The sequence below is a fragment of the Panulirus ornatus genome, chromosome 37 (genome assembly GCF_036320965.1).
Source record: "Panulirus ornatus isolate Po-2019 chromosome 37, ASM3632096v1, whole genome shotgun sequence".
Classification (NCBI taxonomy): domain Eukaryota; kingdom Metazoa; phylum Arthropoda; class Malacostraca; order Decapoda; family Palinuridae; genus Panulirus; species Panulirus ornatus.
Genome location: NC_092260.1, coordinates 3,106,161 through 3,124,581, shown reverse-complemented (window position 1 = coordinate 3,124,581; position 18,421 = coordinate 3,106,161).

The window sequence follows — 18,421 nt, the reverse complement described above, 5'->3', positions numbered from 1 at the left end:
TCATGTCGTCATGTGTCTGTCATACCAGTGTTGAACACTGACATTGGTCATCAACCGTCATGTGTCTGTCATACCAGTGTTGAACACAGACATTGGTCATGTCGTCATGTGTCTGTCATACCAGTGTTGAACACTGACATTGGTCATCAACCGTCATGTGTCTGTCATACCAGTGTTGAACACAGACATTGGTCATGTCGTCATGTGTCTGTCATACCAGTGTTGAACACAGACATTGGTCATCATCCGTCATGTGTCTGTCATACCAGCGTTGAACACAGACATTGGTCATCAACTGTCATGTGTCTGTCATACCAGTGTTGAACACAGACATTGGTCATGTCGTCATGTCTGTCATACCAGTGTTGAACACAGACATTGGTCATCAACCGTCATGTGTCTGTCATACCAGTGTTGAACACAGACATTGGTCATCATCCGTCATGTGTCTGTCATACCAGTGTTGAACACAGACATTGGTCATGTCGTCATGTGTCTGTCATACCAGTGTTGAACACAGACATTGGTCATCATCCGTCATGTGTCTGTCATACCAGTGTTGAATACAAACATTGGTCATGTCATGTATCTCATACCAGTGTTGAACACAGACATTGGTCATGTCGTCATGTGTCTGTCATACCAGTGTTGAACACAGACATTGGTCATGTCGTCATGTGTCTGTCATACCAGTGTTGAACACTGACATTGGTCATCAACCGTCATGTGTCTGTCATACCAGTGTTGAACACTGACATTGGTCATCAACCGTTATGTGTCTGTCATACCAGTGTTGAACACAGACATTGGTCATGTCGTCATGTGTCTGTCATACCAGTGTTGAACACAGACATTGGTCATGTCGTCATGTGTCTGTCATACCAGTGTTGAACACAGACATTGGTCATGTCGTCATGTGTCGGTCATACCAGTGTTGAACACAGACATTGGTCATGTCATGTGTCTGTCATACCAGTGTTGAACACTGACATTGGTCATCATCCGTCATGTGTCTGTCATACCAGTGTTGAACACAGACATTGGTCATGTCGTCATGTGTCTGTCATACCAGTGTTGAACACAGACATTGGTCATGTCGTCATGTGTCTGTCATACCAGTGTTGAACACAGACATTGGTCATCATCCGTCATGTGTCTGTCATACCAGTGTTGAACACTGACATTGGTCATGTCGTCATGTGTCTGTCATACCAGTGTTGAACACAGACATTGGTCATGTCGTCATGTGTCTGTCATACCTGTGTTGAACACAGACATTGGTCATCAACTGTCATGTGTCTGTCATACCAGTGTTGAACACAGACATTGGTCATGTCGTCATGTGTCTGTCATACCAGTGTTGAACACAGACATTGGTCATCTTCCGTCGTGTGTCTGTCATACCAGTGTTGAACACAGACATTGGTCATCATCCGTCATGTGTCTGTCATACCAGTGTTGAACACTGACATTGGTCATGTCGTCATGTGTCTGTCATACCAGTGTTGAACACAGACATTGGTCATGTCGTCATGTGTCTGTCATACCAGAGTTGAACACAGACATTGGTCATGTCGTCATGTGTCTGTCATACCAGTGTTGAACACAGACATTAGTCATGTCGTCATGTGTCGGTCATACCAGTGTTGAACACAGACATTGGTCATGTCGTCATGTGTCTGTCATACCAGTGTTGAACACAGACATTGGTCATGTCGTCATGTGTCGGTCATACCAGTGTTGAACACAGACATTGGTCATGTCGTCATGTGTCTGTCATACCAGTGTTGAACACAGACATTGGTCATTATCCGTCATGTGTCTGTCATACCAGTGTTGAACACAGACATTGGTCATCATCCGTCATGTGTCTGTCATACCAGTGTTGAACACAGACATTGGTCATCAACCGTCATGTGTCTGTCATACCAGTGTTGAACACTGACATTGGTCATCAACCGTCATGTGTCTGTCATACCAGTGTTGAACACAGACATTGGTCATGTCGTCATGTGTCTGTCATACCAGTGTTGAACACAGACATTGGTCATGTCATGTGTCTGTCATACCAGTGTTGAACACAGACATTGGTCATGTCGTCATGTGTCTGTCATACCAGTGTTGAACACAGACATTGGTCATGTCGTCATGTGTCTGTCATACCAGTGTTGAACACAAACATTGGTCATCAACTGTCATACCAGTGTTGAACACAGACATTGGTCATCAACTGTCTTACCAGTGTTGAACACAGACATTGGTCATCACCTGTCTTACCAGTGTTGAACACAGACATTGGTCATCAACTGTCATACCAGTGTTGAACACAGACATTGGTCATCAACTGTCATACCAGTGTTGAACACAGAACATTGGTCATCAACTTCATACCAGTGTTGAACACAGACATTGGTCATCAACTGTCATACCAGTGTTGAACACAGACATTGGTCATCAACTGTCATACCAGTGTTGAACACAGACATTGGTCATCAACTGTCATACCAGTGTTGAACACAGACATTGGTCATCAACTGTCTTACCAGTGTTGAACACAGACATTGGTCATCAACTGTCATACCAGTGTTGAACACAGACATTGGTCATCAACTGTCTTACCAGTGTTGAACACAGACATTGGTCATCAACTGTCTTACCAGTGTTGAACACAGACATTGGTCATCAACTGTCATACCAGTGTTGAACACAGACATTGGTCATCAACTGTCATACCAGTGTTGAACACAGACATTGGTCATCAACTGTCATACCAGTGTTGAACACAGACATTGGTCATCAACTGTCTTACCAGTGTTGAACACAGACATTGGTCATCAACTGTCATACCAGTGTTGAACACAGACATTGGTCATCAACTGTCATACCAGTGTTGAACACAGACATTGGTCATCAACTGTCATACCAGTGTTGAACACAGACATTGGTCATCAACTGTCTTACCAGTGTTGAACACAGACATTGGTCATCAACTGTCATACCAGTGTTGAACACAGACATTGGTCATCAACTGTCATACCAGTGTTGAACACAGACATTGGTCATCAACTGTCTTACCAGTGTTGAACACAGACATTGGTCATCAACTGTCATACCAGTGTTGAACACAGACATTGGTCATCAACTGTCTTACCAGTGTTGAACACAGACATTGGTCATCAACTGTCATACCAGTGTTGAACACAGACATTGGTCATCAACTGTCATACCAGTGTTGAACACAGACATTGGTCATCAACTGTCTTACCAGTGTTGAACACAGACATTGGTCATCAACTGTCATACCAGTGTTGAACACAGACATTGGTCATCAACTGTCTTACCAGTGTTGAACACAGACATTGGTCATCAACTGTCTTACCAGTGTTGAACACAGACATTGGTCATCAACTGTCATACCAGTGTTGAACACAGACATTGGTCATCAACTCTCTTACCAGTGTTGAACACAGACATTGGTCATCAACTGTCATACCAGTGTTGAACACAGACATTGGTCATCAACTGTCATACCAGTGTTGAACACAGACATTGGTCATCAACTGTCATACCAGTGTTGAACACAGACATTGGTCATCAACTGTCTTACCAGTGTTGAACACAGACATTGGTCATCAACTGTCTTACCAGTGTTGAACACAGACATTGGTCATCAACTGTCATACCAGTGTTGAACACAGACATTGGTCATCAACTGTCATACCAGTGTTGAACACAGACATTGGTCATCAACTGTCATACCAGTGTTGAACACAGACATTGGTCATCAACTGTCATACCAGTGTTGAACACAGACAATGGTCATCAACTGTCTTACCAGTGTTGAACACAGACACTGGTCATCAACTGTCTTACCAGTGTTGAACACACACATTGGTCATCAACTGTCTTACCAGTGTTGAACACACACATTGGTCATCAACAGTCTTACCAGTGTTGAACACACACATTGGTCATCAACACGTTAGCTCTTTCATACTAATGTAAACAGATCGGTTATCATATCTAAATACCTGTGAACATAGAGGATTTCAGAGCCTGAATTTTTACATGATGAACTGAAAATGTTTTAGTACATTGAACAGAAGTTAATATGCCCAACATATAACCTTAACCAGTGTCATAATACACCAAGGGAACCTTTCTCTACTGGCCAAAATAATAAACCAAAACGTAAAACTTCCCAAAGAACACTTGTTCTTCCCTTCCATGAAACTTGTCTGGAATGTGTTCACATTATCAAAATATTGAACGTACAAGTCGTACAAATATGACAACACCATCAAGAAAACCCTTGTTAAAAATAGTCCATCAAATGATACAGTTGTTGTATATAAAGTCCAATGTAAACACTGTAGCCAACTTTATATTGGATAATCAGAGAAAGATTTGGATACGAGGATAAATGACAACATAAGTATAGGATAACCCAACACAGCAACTGCATAATACAACAACACAGCAACTGCATAATACAACAACACAGCAACGGCATAATACAACAACACAGCAACGGCATAATACAACAACACAGCAACGGCATAATACAACAACACAGCAACGGCATAATACAACAACACAGCAACGGCATAATACAACAACACAGCAACGGCATAATACAACAACACAGCAACTGCATAATACAACAACACAGCAACGGCATAATACAACAACACAGCAACGGCATAATACAACAACACAGCAACGGCATAATACAACAACACAGCAACGGCATAATACAACAACACAGCAACGGCATAATACAACAACACAGCAACGGCATAATACAACAACACAGCAACGGCATAATACAACAACACAGCAACGGCATAATACAGCAACACAGCAACGGCATAATACAACAACACAGCAACGGCATAATACAACAACACAGCAACGGCATAATACAACAACACAGCAACGGCATAATACAACAACACAACAACGGCATAATACAACACAGCAACGCATAATACAACACACCAAAGGCATAATACAACACACCAAAGGCATAATACAACACAACAACGGCATAATACAACACAGCAACGGCATAATACAACACAACAACGGCATAATACAACACAACAACGGCATAATACAACAGCAACGGCATAATACAACACAACAACGGCATAATACAACACAACGGCATAATACAACATAGCAACGGCATAATACAACACAACAACGGCATAATACAACACAACAACGGCATAATACAACACAACAACGGCATAATACAACACAACAACGGCATAATACAACACAGCAACGGCATAATACAACACAACAACGGCATAATACAACACAGCAACGGCATAATACAACACAACAACGGCATAATACAACACAACAACGGCATAATACAACACAGCAACGGCATAATACAACACAACAACGGCATAATACAACACGGCATAATACAACATAGTAACGGCATAATACAACACAACAACGGCATAATACAACACAGCAACGGCATGATACAACACAACAACGGCATAATACAACACAACGGCATAATACAACATAGTAACGGCATAATACAACACAACAACGGCATAATACAACACAACAACGGCATAATACAACACAACAACGGCATAATACAACATAAAGCTAACTTTGATCGCTATATCGACTGGGAAGGAGCAAAGGCTATAATGGCTATATCAAATTGCTTCAGTGAAAGAAATGTAATTGAATCATGTTTGATCTCTGGCACATTTGATCATAAATATGACCTTTAGCCATTATAAATGACACACACCTAGCTAGGCTACTGTTGTTGTCTGGGTGAGCGAGTGACCAGACTCCTCACACACACCTAGCTAGGCTACTGTTGTTGTCTGGATGAGCGAGTGACCAGACTCCTTACACACACCTAGCTAGGCTACTGTTGTTGTCTGGATGAGCGAGTGACCAGACTCCTCACACAACCTAGCTAGGCTACTGTTGTTGTCTGGATGAGCGAGTGACCAGACTCCTCACACACACCCAGCTAGGCTACTGTTGTTGTCTGGATGAGCGAGTGACCAGACTCCTCACACACACCTAGCTAGGCTACTGTTGTTGTCTGGGTGAGCGAGTGACCAGACTCCTCACACACACCTAGCTAGGCTACTGTTGTTGTCTGGATGAGCGAGTGACCAGACTCCTCACACACACCTAGCTAGGCTACTGTTGTTGTCTGGATGAGCGAGTGACCAGACTCCTCACACAACCTAGCTAGGCTACTGTTGTTGTCTGGATGAGCGAGTGACCAGACTCCTCACACACACCCAGCTAGGCTACTGTTGTTGTCTGGATGAGCGAGTGACCAGACTCCTCACACACACCCAGCTAGGCTAGGTGTCTGGGTGAGCGAGTCAGGTGAGAGACGATGTTAGGGTCATGTCAACAGACTGGAGAACACAGTGACGCGGGTGTTGACTGTATGTCTCAGATGTATGCATGACGCTGCTGCCTTCATCATGATTTTAATTTCTCGATTTTCTTTTATTAATTTCATATGAACAGATGAGTAACTTTTACCCTTCATCTATAATTTGGAAAATGTTTACTATAAGTGAGTATTTTTTTAGTATAATTGCAATACACTATACAATTTCTTCTGTATAGGATAAAAAGGTTTTATGAACGTCAAACTTTCCTGTTTGTACGATTTTAGCTTATATGATAAACTTTACGAGAAAGTAAACAAAACATTCCCTGCTGTTAATACATCACATACCCTGCTGTCAATACAGTACATCACATACCCTGCTGTCAGTGCAGTACATCACATATCTTACTGTCAGTACAGTACATCATATATCCTACTGTCAGTACAGTACATCACATACCCTGCTGTCAGTGCAGTACGTCATATATCTTACTGTCAGTACAGTACATCATATATCCTACTGTCAGTACAGTACATCACATACCCTGCTGTCAAAACAGTACATCACATATCCTACTGTCAGACCAGTACATCACATACCCTGCTGTCAGTACAGTACATCACATACCCTGCTGTCAGTACACTACATTACATATCCCACTGTCAGTACAGAACATCACATATCCTACTGTCAGTACAGTACATCACATACCCTGCTGTCAGTACAGTACATCACATATCCTGCTGTCAGTACAGTACATTACATATCCTACTGTCCGTACAGTACATCACATACCCTGCTGTCAGTACAGTACATTACATACCCTACTGTCAGTACAGTACATTACATACCCTGCTGTCAGTACAGTACATCACATACCCTGCTGTCAGTACAGTACATTACATATCCTACTGTCAGTACAGTACATCACATACCCTGCTGTCAGTACAGTACATTACATACCCTACTCTCTGAAATGCACAAACCCTGCCGCCATCCCAACACAACCCTTTTGTCAGAGCAACACAACCCCTGGTGTTAGTACAATTCAATACCAGATGCCAATACAACATAACCCCTGCTGTCAGAGCCAATGAACCAATGCTGTCAGTCCAGCACAGCCTCTATTGTCTGTATAACACAATCCTGCTGTCAGAACAACACAACACTTGCTGTCAGTACAACATAGCCTCTATTGTCAGTACAACACAACCCCTTCTGTTAGTACAATACAACCTTTGCTGTCGATTCAACAAAGCCTCTATTGTCAGTACAACACAATCCCTGCTGTCAGTACAACACAGCCTCTTCCGTCAGTACAACACAGCCATTACTGTCGGTACAACACAACCCCCGCTGTAAGTACAACATAGCCTCCGCTGTCAGTACTACACAACCCCTGCTGTCAGTACAACACAGCCACTCATGTAAATACAACACATCTATTGTCAGTACAACACAGCCTCTACTGTCAGTACAACATAATCCCACTGTCAGTACAAGACAACCCTTGTTGTCAATAAAGCATCTCAATGTAAGACGTACATGGCACCAAATCTGTTCCGTTCCTGAGCATCAGACGTACAGGGGCACCAAATCTGTTCCGTTCCTGAGCATCAGACGTACAGGGGCACCAAATCTGTTCCGTTCCTGAGCATCAGACGTACAGGGGCACCAAATCTGTTCCGTTCCTGAGCATCAGACGTACAGGGGCACCAAATCTGTCACGTTCCTGAGCATCAGGCGTACAGGGGCACCAAATCTGTTCGTTCCTGAGCATCAGACGTACAGGGGCACCAAATCTGTCACGTTCCTGAGCATCAGACGTACATGGCACCAAATCTGTTCCGTTCCTGAGCATCAGACGTACAGGGGCACCAAATCTGTCCGTTCCTGAGCATCAGACGTACAGGGGCACCAAATCTGTTCCGTTCCTGAGCATCAGACGTACAGGGGCACCAAATCTGTCACGTTCCTGAGCATCAGACGTACAGGGGCACCAAATCTGTCACGTTCCTGAGCATCAGACGTACAGGGGCACCAAATCTGTTCCGTTCCTGAGCATCAGACGTACAGGGGCACCAAATCTGTTCCGTTCCTGAGCATCAGACGTACAGGGGCACCAAATCTGTTCCGTTCCTGAGCATCAGACGTACAGGGGCACCAAATCTGTTCCGTTCCTGAGCATCAGACGTACAGGGGCACCAAATCTGTTCCGTTCCTGAGCATCAGACGTACAGGGGCACCACATCTGTCACGTTCCTGAGCATCAGACGTACAGGGGCACCAAATCTGTTCCGTTCCTGAGCATCAGACGTACAGGGGCACCAAATCTGTTCCGTTCCTGAGCATCAGACGTACAGGGGCACCAAATCTGTTCCGTTCCTGAGCATCAGACGTACAGGGCACCAAATCTGTTCCGTTCCTGAGCATCAGACGTACAGGGGCACCAAATCTGTTCCGTTCCTGAGCATCAGACGTACAGGGGCACCAAATCTGTCACGTTCCTGAGCATCAGACGTACAGGGGCACCAAATCTGTTCCGTTCCTGAGCATCAGACGTACAGGGGCACCAAATCTGTTCCGTTCCTGAGCATCAGACGTACAGGGGCACCAAATCTGTTCCGTTCCTGAGCATCAGACGTACAGGGGCACCAAATCTGTTCCGTTCCTGAGCATCAGACGTACAGGGGCACCAAATCTGTCACGTTCCTGAGCATCAGGACGTACAGGGGCACTTCCGTTCCTGAGCATCAGACGTACAGGGGCACCAAATCTGTTCCGTTCCTGAGCATCAGACGTACAGGGGCACCAAATCTGTTCCGTTCCTGAGCATCAGACGTACAGGGGCACCAAATCTGTTCCGTTCCTGAGCATCAGACGTACAGGGCACCAAATCTGTCACGTTCCTGAGCATCAGACGTACAGGGGCACCAAATCTGTTCCGTTCCTGAGCATCAGACGTACAGGGGCACCAAATCTGTTCCGTTCCTGAGCATCAGACGTACATGGCACCAAATCTGTTCCGTTCCTGAGCATCAGACGTACAGGGGCACCAAATCTGTTCCGTTCCTGAGCATCAGACGTACAGGGGCACCAAATCTGTTCCGTTCCTGAGCATCAGACGTACAGGGGCACCAAATCTGTTCCGTTCCTGAGCATCAGACGTACAGGGGCACCAAATCTGTTCCGTTCCTGAGCATCAGACGTACAGGGGCACCAAATCTGTTCCGTTCCTGAGCATCAGACGTACAGGGGCACCAAATCTGTCACGTTCCTGAGCATCAGACGTACAGGGGCACCAAATCTGTCACGTTCCTGAGCATCAGACGTACAGGGGCACCAAATCTGTCACGTTCCTGAGCATCAGACGTACAGGGGCACCAAATCTGTCCGTTCCTGAGCATCAGACGTACAGGGGCACCAAATCTGTCACGTTCCTGAGCATCAGACGTACAGGGGCACCAAATCTGTCACGTTCCTGAGCATCAGACGTACAGGGGCACCAAATCTGTCACGTTCCTGAGCATCAGACGTACAGGGGCACCAAATCTGTCACGTTCCTGAGCATCAGACGTACAGGGGCACCAAATCTGTCACGTTCCTGAGCATCAGACGTACAGGGGCACCAAATCTGTCCGTTCCTGAGCATCAGACGTACAGGGGCACCAAATCTGTCACGTTCCTGAGCATCAGACGTACAGGGGCACCAAATCTGTCACGTTCCTGAGCATCAGACGTACAGGGGCACCAAATCTGTTCCGTTCCTGAGCATCAGACGTACAGGGGCACCACATCTGTCACGTTCCTGAGCATCAGAAGTACAGGGGCACCAAATCTGTTCCGTTCCTGAGCATCAGACGTACAGGGGCACCAAATCTGTCACGTTCCTGAGCATCAGACGTACAGGGGCACCAAATCTGTTCCGTTCCTGAGCATCAGACGTACAGGGGCACCAAATCTGTTCCGTTCCTGAGCATCAGACGTACAGGGGCACCAAATCTGTCCGTTCCTGAGCATCAGACGTACAGGGGCACCAAATCTGTCCGTTCCTGAGCATCAGACGTACAGGGGCACCAAATCTGTTCCGTTCCTGAGCATCAGACGTACAGGGGCACCAAATCTGTTCCGTTCCTGAGCATCAGACGTACAGGGGCACCAAATCTGTCACGTTCCTGAGCATCAGACGTACAGGGGCACCAAATCTGTCACGTTCCTGAGCATCAGACGTACAGGGGCACCAAATCTGTCACGTTCCTGAGCATCAGACGTACAGGGGCACCAAATCTGTCACGTTCCTGAGCATCAGACGTACAGGGGCACCAAATCTGTTCCGTTCCTGAGCATCAGACGTACAGGGGCACCAAATCTGTCACGTTCCTGAGCATCAGACGTACAGGGGCACCAAATCTGTCACGTTCCTGAGCATCAGACGTACAGGGGCACCAAATCTGTCACGTTCCTGAGCATCAGACGTACAGGGGCACCAAATCTGTCACGTTCCTGAGCATCAGACGTACAGGGGCACCAAATCTGTCACGTTCCTGAGCATCAGACGTACAGGGGCACCAAATCTGTCACGTTCCTGAGCATCAGACGTACAGGGGCACCAAATCTGTTCCGTTCCTGAGCATCAGACGTACAGGGGCACCAAATCTGTCACGTTCCTGAGCATCAGACGTACAGGGGCACCAAATCTGTCACGTTCCTGAGCATCAGACGTACAGGGGCACCAAATCTGTCACGTTCCTGAGCATCAGACGTACAGGGGCACCAAATCTGTCACGTTCCTGAGCATCAGACGTACAGGGGCACCAAATCTGTCACGTTCCTGAGCATCAGACGTACAGGGGCACCAAATCTGTCACGTTCCTGAGCATCAGACGTACAGGGGCACCAAATCTGTCACGTTCCTGAGCATCAGACGTACAGGGGCACCAAATCTGTCACGTTCCTGAGCATCAGACGTACAGGGGCACCAAATCTGTCACGTTCCTGAGCATCAGACGTACAGGGGCACCAAATCTGTCACGTTCCTGAGCATCAGACGTACAGGGGCACCAAATCTGTCACGTTCCTGAGCATCAGACGTACAGGGGCACCAAATCTGTCACGTTCCTGAGCATCAGACGTACAGGGGCACCAAATCTGTCCGTTCCTGAGCATCAGACGTACAGGGGCACCAAATCTGTCACGTTCCTGAGCATCAGACGTACAGGGGCACCAAATCTGTTCCGTTCCTGAGCATCAGACGTACAGGGGCACCAAATCTGTCACGTTCCTGAGCATCAGACGTACAGGGGCACCAAATCTGTCACGTTCCTGAGCATCAGACGTACAGGGGCACCAAATCTGTCACGTTCCTGAGCATCAGACGTACAGGGGCACCAAATCTGTCACGTTCCTGAGCATCAGACGTACAGGGGCACCAAATCTGTCCGTTCCTGAGCATCAGACGTACAGGGGCACCAAATCTGTTCCGTTCCTGAGCATCAGACGTACAGGGGCACCAAATCTGTTCCGTTCCTGAGCATCAGACGTACAGGGGCACCAAATCTGTTCCGTTCCTGAGCATCAGACGTACAGGGGCACCAAATCTGTTCCGTTCCTGAGCATCAGACGTACAGGGGCACCAAATCTGTCCGTTCCATCAGACGTACAGGGGCACCAAATCTGTCCGTTCCTGAGCATCAGACGTACAGGGGCACCAAATCTGTTCCGTTCCTGAGCATCAGACGTACAGGGGCACCAAATCTGTTCCGTTCCTGAGCATCAGACGTACAGGGGCACCAAATCTGTTCCGTTCCTGAGCATCAGACGTACAGGGGCACCAAATCTGTTCCGTTCCTGAGCATCAGACGTACAGGGGCACCAAATCTGTTCCGTTCCTGAGCATCAGACGTACAGGGGCACCAAATCTGTTCCGTTCCTGAGCATCAGACGTACAGGGGCACCAAATCTGTTCCGTTCCTGAGCATCAGACGTACAGGGGCACCAAATCTGTTCCGTTCCTGAGCATCAGACGTACAGGGGCACCAAATCTGTTCCGTTCCTGAGCATCAGACGTACAGGGGCACCAAATCTGTTCCGTTCCTGAGCATCAGACGTACAGGGGCACCAAATCTGTTCCGTTCCTGAGCATCAGACGTACAGGGGCACCAAATCTGTTCCGTTCCTGAGCATCAGACGTACAGGGGCACCAAATCTGTTCCGTTCCTGAGCATCAGACGTACAGGGGCACCAAATCTGTTCCGTTCCTGAGCATCAGACGTACAGGGGCACCAAATCTGTTCCGTTCCTGAGCATCAGACGTACAGGGGGCACCAAATCTGTTCCGTTCCTGAGCATCAGACGTACAGGGGCACCAAATCTGTTCCGTTCCTGAGCATCAGACGTACAGGGGCACCAAATCTGTTCCGTTCCTGAGCATCAGACGTACAGGGGCACCAAATCTGTTCCGTTCCTGAGCATCAGACGTACAGGGGCACCAAATCTGTTCCGTTCCTGAGCATCAGACGTACAGGGGCACCAAATCTGTCCGTTCCTGAGCATCAGACGTACAGGGGCACCAAATCTGTTCCGTTCCTGAGCATCAGACGTACAGGGGCACCAAATCTGTCACGTTCCTGAGCATCAGACGTACAGGGGCACCAAATCTGTTCCGTTCCTGAGCATCAGACGTACAGGGGCACCAAATCTGTCACGTTCCTGAGCATCAGACGTACAGGGGCACCAAATCTGTTCCGTTCCTGAGCATCAGACGTACAGGGGCACCAAATCTGTTCCGTTCCTGAGCATCAGACGTACAGGGGCACCAAATCTGTCACGTTCCTGAGCATCAGACGTACAGGGGCACCAAATCTGTTCCGTTCCTGAGCATCAGACGTACAGGGGCACCAAATCTGTCACGTTCCTGAGCACCAGACGTACAGGGGCACCAAATCTGTTCCGTTCCTGAGCATCAGACGTACAGGGGCACCACATCTGTCACGTTCCTGAGCATCAGACGTACAGGGGCACCAAATCTGTTCCGTTCCTGAGCATCAGACGTACAGGGGCACCAAATCTGTTCCGTTCCTGAGCATCAGACGTACAGGGGCACCAAATCTGTCACGTTCCTGAGCACCAGACGTACAGGGGCACCAAATCTGTTCCGTTCCTGAGCATCAGACGTACAGGGGCACCACATCTCAGGTCTAGTGACGAGTTTCCCGCCAAATTTTGCGTGCGCGTGACGTCATGAGGATACTCGAGGTGGGTCGATAGACTTGTCGACCTGCCGAAGACTTCCAGCAAATACGGACAACCGGTTTGGGTGATCACCTTCAGAACCACCAGCTCGGGGCGCGAACCATGAGAACCACAGTGAACCAGCTCGGGGTGATAACCTTGAGACCGAACACCCCATGTATACCAATTATTCCCTCAACTGCCACATTACTCACCTTTGCATTCAAATCACCCATCACTATAACCCGGTCTCGTGCATCAAAACCACTAACACACTCATTCAGCTGCTCCCAAAACACTTGTCTCTCATGATCTTTCTTCTCATGCCCAGGTGCATATGCACCAATAATCACCCATCTCTCTCCATCAACTTTCAGTTTTACCTATATTAATCGAGAATTTACTTTCTTACACTCTATCACATACTCCCACAACTCCTGTTTCAGGAGTAGTGCTACTCCTTCACTTGCTCTTGTCCTCTCACTAACCCCTGACTTCACTCCCCAGACATTTCCAAACCACTCTTCCCCTTTACCCTTGAGCTTCGTTTCACTCAGAGCCAAAACATCCAGGGTCCTTTCCTCAAACATACTACCTATCTCTCCTGTTTTCACATCTTGGTTACATCCACACACATTTAGACACCCCAATCTGAGCCTTCGAGGAGGATGAGCACTCCTCGCGTGACTCCTTCTTCTGTTTCCCATTTTAGAAAGTTAAAATACAACGAGGGGAGGGTTTCTAGCCCCCCGCTCCCATCCCCTTTAGTCGCCTTCTACGACACGTGAGGAATGCGTGGGAAGTATTCTTTCTCCCTTATCCCCAAGGATATATATATATATATATATTTATTTATTTATTTATTTATCTTGCTTTGTCGCTGCCTCCCGCGTTTGCGAGGTAGCGCAAGGAAACAGGCGAAAGAAATGGCCCAACCTACCCCCATACATATGTATATACATACACGTCCACACACGCAAATATACATACCCATACATCTCAATGTACACATATATATACACACCATACATATACATATATACACATGCACACAATTCACACCGTCTGCCTTTATTCATTCCCGTCGCCACCTCGCCACACATGGAAATAACATCCCCCTCCCCCATATGTGTGCGAAGTAGCGCTAGGAAAAGACAACAAAGGCCCCATTCGTTTACACTCAGTCTCTAGCTGTCATGTAATAATGCACCGAAACCACAGCTCCCTTTCCACATCCAGGCCCCACAGAACTTTCCATGGTTTACCCCAGACGCTTCACATGCCCTGATGCAATCCATTGACAGCACGTCGACCCCGGTATACTACATCGATCCAATTCACTCTATTCCTTGCCCGCCTTTCACCCTCCTGCATGTTCAGGCCCCGATCACTCAAAATCTTTTTCACTCCATCTTTCCACCTCCAATATGGTCTCCCCCTTCTCCTCGTTCCCTCCACCTCCGACACATATATCCTCTTGGTCAATCTTTCCTCACTCATTCTCTCCATGTGCCCAAACCATTTCAAAACACCCTCTTCTGCTCTCTCAACCACGCTATTCTTATTTCCAGACATCTCTCTTACCCTTACATTACTTACTCGATCAAACCACCTCACACCCCATATTGTCCTCAAACATCTCACCTCCAGCACATCCACCCTCCTGCGCACAACTCTATCCATAGCCCACGCCTCGAAACCATAAAACATTGTTGGAACCACTATTCCTTCAAACATAGCCATTTTTGCTTCGTCCTAGCTTCTTCTCTTCGATGTATATCAACTGACTGTTATATTTCTCTCTTGTGTCTCCCCTGATGATATGATTATTACATGAAAGTGCATTTGGGAACTTTTCGTGTTTCATTTTCCCCGTGGACTCATAGGAATATCTTGATCACGCGCAAAATTGTGATCCTTTCCAATATATATATATATATATATATATATATATATATATATATATATATATATATATATATATAGGGGATTAAGAATACTTCCCACGTATTCCCTGCGTGTCGTAGAAGGCGACTAAAAGGGGAGGGAGCGGGGGGCTGGGAATCCTCCCCTCTCGTTTTTTTTTTTTTTTTTTTAATTTTCCAAAAGAAGGAACAGAGAATTGGGCCACGTGAGGGTATTCCCTCAAAGGCCCAGTCCTCTGTTCTTAATGCTACCTCGCTAACGCGGGAAATGGCGAATAGTTTAAAAGAAAAAGAAATATATATATATATATATATATATATATATATATATATATATATATATATATATATATATATATATATATATATATATATTTCTTCTCATGCCCAGGTGCATATGCACCAATAATCACCCACCTCTCTCCATCAACTTTCAGTTTTACCCATATTAATCGAGAATTTACTTTCTTACACTCTATCACATACTCCCACAACTCCTGTTTCAGGAGTATTGCTACTCCTTCCCTTGCTCTTGTCCTCTCACTAACCCCTGACTTTACTCCCCAGACATTCCCAAACCACTCTTCCCCTTTACCCTTGAGCTTCGTTTCACTCAGAGCCAAAACATCCAGGTTCCTTTCCTCAAACATACTACCTATCTCTCCTTTTTTCACATCTTGGTTACATCCACACACATTTAGGCACCCCACTCTGAGCCTTCGAGGAGGATGAGCACTCCCCGCGTGACTCCTTCAAGAGAGGCAAGTGTTTTGGGAGCAGCTGAATAAGTGTGTTAGTGGTTTTGATGCACGAGACCGGGTTATAGTGATGGGTGATTTGAATGCAAAGGTGAGTAATGTGGCAGTTGAGGGAATAATTGGTATACATGGGGTGTTCAGTGTTGTAAATGGAAATGGTGAAGAGCTTGTAGATTTATGTGCTGAAAAAGGACTGATGATTGGGAATACCTGGTTTAAAAAGCGAGATATACATAAGTATACGTATGTAAGTAGGAGAGATGGCCAGAGAGCGTTATTGGATTACGTGTTAATTGACAGGCGTGCGAAAGAGAGACTTTTGGATGTTAATGTGCTGAGAGGTGCAACTGGAGGGATGTCTGATCATTATCTTGTGGAGGCTAAGGTGAAGATTTGTATGGGTTTTCAGAAAAGAAGAGTGAATGTTGGGGTGAAGAGGGTGGTGAGAGTAAGTGAGCTTGAGAAGGAGACCTGTGTGAGGAAGTACCAGGAGAGACTGAGTACAGAATGGAAAAAGGTGAGAACAATGGAAGCAAGGGGAGTGGGGGAGGAATGGGATGTATTTCGGGAATCAGTGATGGATTGCGCAAAAGATGCTTGTGGCATGAGAAGAGTGGGAGGTGGGTTGATTAGAAAGGGTAGTGAGTGGTGGGATGAAGAAGAAAGAGTATTAGTGAAAGAGAAGAGAGAGGCATTTGGACGATTTTTGCAGGGAAAAAATGCAATTGAGTGGGAGATGTATAAAAGAAAGAGACAGGAGGTCAAGAGAAAGGTGCAAGAGGTGAAAAAAAGGGCAAATGAGAGTTGGGGTGAGAGAGTATCATTAAATTTTAGGGAGAATAAAAAGATGTTCTGGAAGGAGGTAAATAAAGTGCGTAAGACAAGGGAGCAAATGGGAATTTCAGTGAAGGGCGCAAATGGGGAGGTGATAACAAGTAGTGGTGATGTGAGAAGGAGATGGACTGAGTATTTTGAAGGTTTGTTGAATGTGTTTGATGATAGAGTGGCAGATATAGGGTGTTTTGGTCGAGTTGGTGTGCAAAGTGAGAGGGTTAGGGAAAATGATTTGGTAAACAGAGAAGAGGTACTGAAAGCTTTGCGGAAGATGAAAGCCGGCAAGGCAGCAGGTTTGGATGGTATTGCAGTGGAATTTATTAGAAAAGGGGGCGACTGTATTGTTGACTGGTTGGTAAGGTTATTTAATGTATGTATGACTCATGGTGAGGTGCCTGAGGATTGGCGGAATGCGTGCATAGTGCCATTGTACAAAGGCAAAGGGGATAAGAGTGAGTGCTCAAATTACAGAGGTATAAGTTTGTTGAGTATTCCTGGTAAATTATATGGGAGGGTATTGATTGAAAGGGTGAAGGCATGTACAGAGCATCAGATTGGGGAAGAGCAGTGTGGTTTCAGAAGTGGTAGAGGATGTGTGGATCAGGTGTTTGCTTTGAAGAATGTATGTGAGAAATACTTAGAAAAGCAAATGGATTTTTATGTAGCATTTATGGATCTGGAGAAGGCATATGATAGAGTTGATAGAGATGCTCTGTGGAAGGTATTAAGAATATATGGTGTGGGAGGAAAGTTGTTAGAAGCAATGAAAAGTTTTTATCGAGGATGTAAGGCATGTGTACGTGTAGGAAGAGAGGAAAGTGATTGGTTCTCAGTGAATGTAGGTTTGCGGCAGGGGTGTGTGATGTCTCCATGGTTGTTTAATTTGTTTACGGATGGGGTTGTTAGGAAGGTGAATGTAAGAGTTTTGGAAAGAGGGGCAAGTATGAAGTCTGTTGGGGATGAGAGAGCTTGGGAAGTGAGTCAGTTGTTGTTCGCTGATGATACAGCGCTGGTGGCTGATTCATGTGAGAAACTGCAGAAGCTGGTGACTGAGTTTGGTAAAGTGTGTGGAAGAAGAAAGTTAAGAGTAAATGTGAATATGAGCAAGGTTATTAGGTACAGTATGGTTGAGGGTCAAGTCAATTGGGAGGTGAGTTTGAATGGAGAAAAACTGTAGGAAGTGAAGTGTTTTAGATATCTGGGAGTGGATCTGGCAGCGGATGGAACCATGGAAGCGGAAGTGGATCATAGGGTGGGGGAGGGGGCG